Raw genomic sequence first — 4,089 nt, forward strand, 5'->3', positions numbered from 1 at the left:
ATTGCTCTTAGTAAAAAAAATTAGGAGTCCTACATTTAAGACTGACACGGCCATTATTTTTAGGAGTTTCTCCTAAATTCGCCACTTATGAGCTACTTTTAGCCCTAAGATTCTTTGTGAATACGGCCCCAGTATTTTAGCAGGTATTTTAAGTTTGTTTCATGTACATGTTTTATTATAACCTTACAAATCATATACACTAAATAAAATCTTCTAAAATGTCAAAGGTCACCACATATGAAAGATAATATCTGAAGATGACAGATTAAATAATGATAATTGAACAATGATAGCAAAATGTATATTTAATTACAGCCCATATTGCCTATTAAATAGGGGCTGGATCTAATATATTTGTCTTTCTGCCTCATCATATACAATACTGGAGATGTAATGAATTTACCATTTTGCATGTCTAAGGACCCCATTAGGATTACAATATGGAGTCCAGAGATAATTATGAATGTCTGTTGTGGAAGATAACTAGCATTGGAATGGGCTTTTAATGAGACTTTGGTGGACTGAACCAATCTCCCCAATCAGAGGGGTGTTATAACAGTGCCCTGATCCATGATAACTCCCATTGCCTTTTTCCATTAAACGGAAATGCCATGCAACTATAAGATGGGAGACATTTAAAATAGATAGGAGGCATTCATTAAGGTTACCAGCAGCAGAATGACTTATTTTGTATTCGTAAATGCAAACTATCCACGGAGAAATCAAAACTTCACAAAAGAATCAACGTCACAGTGTCAAAACATTTCATTGTATATTTAAATGTTGTCTAATTTATTTTTGTGTACTCGTTTGACCATTGCTAAGCACTGTTTACAAGTTTCCAGTGTGGATTACATACATTTTTAATTTCTCCCAATTTGTTTGTTTATGTTTAATTCCATCCCAAAAGTCCCTACTTCACCCTCAGTTTGGCCCTTCCCCACTCCAGGACCAAGACCAGTCCAGCCCACAGTGGGAAAGTGACCACCAGTGACACACACAACACCCCTGGACCCCACCAATCAGTCTGGACTCAAAAACGCTAATAAATTATATTAGTAAAGTAGCCTACACTACAAAACCAGATGCAGACATAACAATGTAAGGGTTGCCAGAATTATGTTATGGCAATCTACTTGTACACGAGATTAACTACATGGATTCACTGTAAATGATAGTGATGGTGTTAACGAGGAAAGTATCTTTGCCGAACACTGTACAAAACTGTAAGGACTGTGATAAGTCAATGTGAGGCTGTCTCGGTCATAAAAAAATGATTTGTCCGACAACTATGTAATCTTGCTGTAAATTGGGAACTCAAGTGGAACATTTGCAGATGTTTTCCTTCTTGACCCGTACACAGGGCAGTGAAAGCCCTACCTGCCAATTCTAATAGATTTACCTGCAGGCTCAAAGAGGAGACTTGATCACTTGCAATCATAATCAACATAATGATGACAGTATCCTGTAGTAGGAGTAACATCATTATAATAATGACCGTGTTGATAGTAAGACTAAAATAACCCTTCACATTATGGTTCCTGGACTAACATTCACTAAATACTATAGTTAACACTAGTGAACCATGAAATACAGTATTTAATATATTTTTTTCTGTCCAATTTAATACACAGTGCATTCTAGTTGCACTGCAATAATGCATGATCATGTTATATATCATGTTACAAGATTTGGAGAACCTTAATCCAAATCATTACCCAATTAAAACCTGAAGAAACAGTATTTGAATTAGTGCAAGAGGAATTAATGCTCTTTTCCTATACTGTATGCACTAGATGTCATATACACATCACACTGTGATACTATTGTGGATTAATGACTATGACAGAACCTTTTGTACAGTAATACTAGGATAACCCTTCAACATGATTTCAACCTGCAAAGCATAATGTTGAAAATATTTTTTCAGAGATTGTATCTTCTTAGACAGGGGTTGAAAAGCAGCGTCTCAGTGTGCTTGTGCGGTATGAGCTGTTTTTCTCTCTCTGGTTTGGCATGGCAGATGTTAAGCTTTCGGGGCACTGTGACTGTCTGATCAGTTACCCAGTTATCGTCTAATCTGCATGATGCACTCCTGACTCTTTCAGTCCCTTGGGCGAGCAGATTGAATATTTATTCCCATTATTGAGTAGCAATGCATCGCAAAATCTGAAGAAAAGGCTGAAATGAGAAATGGAGCTTCCTGTATTCAGAAAAAAGTTTACACTGAAAAACTCAGTTGGAACGAGTGGAAGCATTCACATGCAGCCAAGCAAAGCGGTAATGTGGTTTCTATAAATAGACAGAGAGAGATCCCTTCCAGTGCCATTGGGGGAATAGATGAAACATCCCAAAATGTTGTGCTGGCGTGGTTACCCTACACGCCCCCCCTAGACGCATAACGACGGCCTATTTCCACCACTCATACCAAATTACAGAGGTATTACATCCGTAATTTTAACATATTATAAAATCAGCTGTCCACCATGGTCAATGGGTGTCTGTCACTTGCCAAAGTGTCAGATATCATATTGACATTTCACAAATGAGATTCTGCACCATTTGATTAGATGGGAGGAAAGAGCTTAGTGCCTTCGGCTGCTTAGATACAGTTGCCATTGACTGACTGGACAGAGTATACTAAAATAGAAACATTGCACTGTGTGTGTGTGTGTGTGTGTGTGTGTGTGTGTGTGTGTTTGTGCAAGTCAGGCATATTTAGCTATGTGTGTGGGGGGATTTTGACTACTCATGTTCTTATGATTTAAGTAGTTTATTTTGGATTAATCTATGTGTTAGCACATGTCTGTGTGTGTCTAACTAATTTAAACCCTTTTTCAGCTAGGGTGTTTTGAGTGTTTGTGTGGTCGCATGCAAGTGTTTAGATATGTGTTACAATCTGCTGTATTTATTTGTCTAAATTGTGATCTTTTCCCCCACTTTATTGTCATGTGCACGTCTCTCGTTCTCTGTGTGTGTACATTTGTGTGGAGGCGTGCGCATGTGTGCTTGTGTGTGTGTGTGCGCATATATGCATGTGTGTATCAGTTTGTGTGCGCCAGCACGTGACAGCAGCGTCGTGTGACTCTGCACAGACCTGTTTTGTTCCGTGTTTAACGGCATGATGCATCTGTCTCATCAGATGACTCTCCTGTCACCTGTCCTGTCTCAGAGCCCTGCTAATAATGGCACACACAACCCTCTGCAGCCCCGCAGGGCACGGCCACCAGAGCCCTGCTTTTTCACCCAGACAGGTCGAGCTTTCACAGCAAAGACGCGAAATACAGCCACAAAGGGAGCAGGAAGCAGGCATCACTCATGATGCACTGTGGCTTAATGACTTTTGCATAAAATTACATTGCATAATATAACATTGCATGTTTTAGGTGAGGCGTGTGAAATTCATTAAGTGCCTAAGAGCTTTCCATCCTCAAACTAGTGAATTATAAACCATCCCTGTTGAAGCAAGCATGGCAAGTGGTAAAGTAGTCCCTATTGTAGAACCATTACTTGACAGAAAGCAGAACTGCACGTGTGCTTGCACTGTCGTGTTGTCACGGTTATTTAGTTAGGGGTGTTATTTAGAGCAACACTATTTATGGAGCATTTCCATCTTACAATAGTCATACAAATTCTAAATGTATAGTGTACAAAATGCTACACTGAAACAGTATGGCTCCATATGAACAGTAGGTACATAATTCTTACTATAAATGTCATATTGTCACACTTGAAATGTGTTTCACTCCCAAAGTCAACATCAACTCACGGCATATGCATTTACCTGCAGAACACCGTTTCGTACAGTAGCTTTTGTCCATACTGACTTGGCACCGCCGATGATCCCATGGCCCAACATACACTTTACATGTTCACTGACCGATAATCACACATTGTTGATCAATAGCCTGTTCTCTGTGCTGTGGCTCTGAACACCCGGTTCATTCTGCAGTGAACAGATGTAGAGTTCAGTGGTCCACATGGCAAGAGGGGTTCTCAATTACCAGCGCTCTTCTTCTTGTCCCTGCCATTTAAGATTGCACTGCCACTGCTGCAGCCTCTGAGCCCTTCACATGCTTAGAGGAACGA

This window comes from Sprattus sprattus (assembly GCF_963457725.1).
Source record: "Sprattus sprattus genome assembly, chromosome: 1".
In the NCBI taxonomy this organism is placed as follows: domain Eukaryota; kingdom Metazoa; phylum Chordata; class Actinopteri; order Clupeiformes; family Clupeidae; genus Sprattus; species Sprattus sprattus.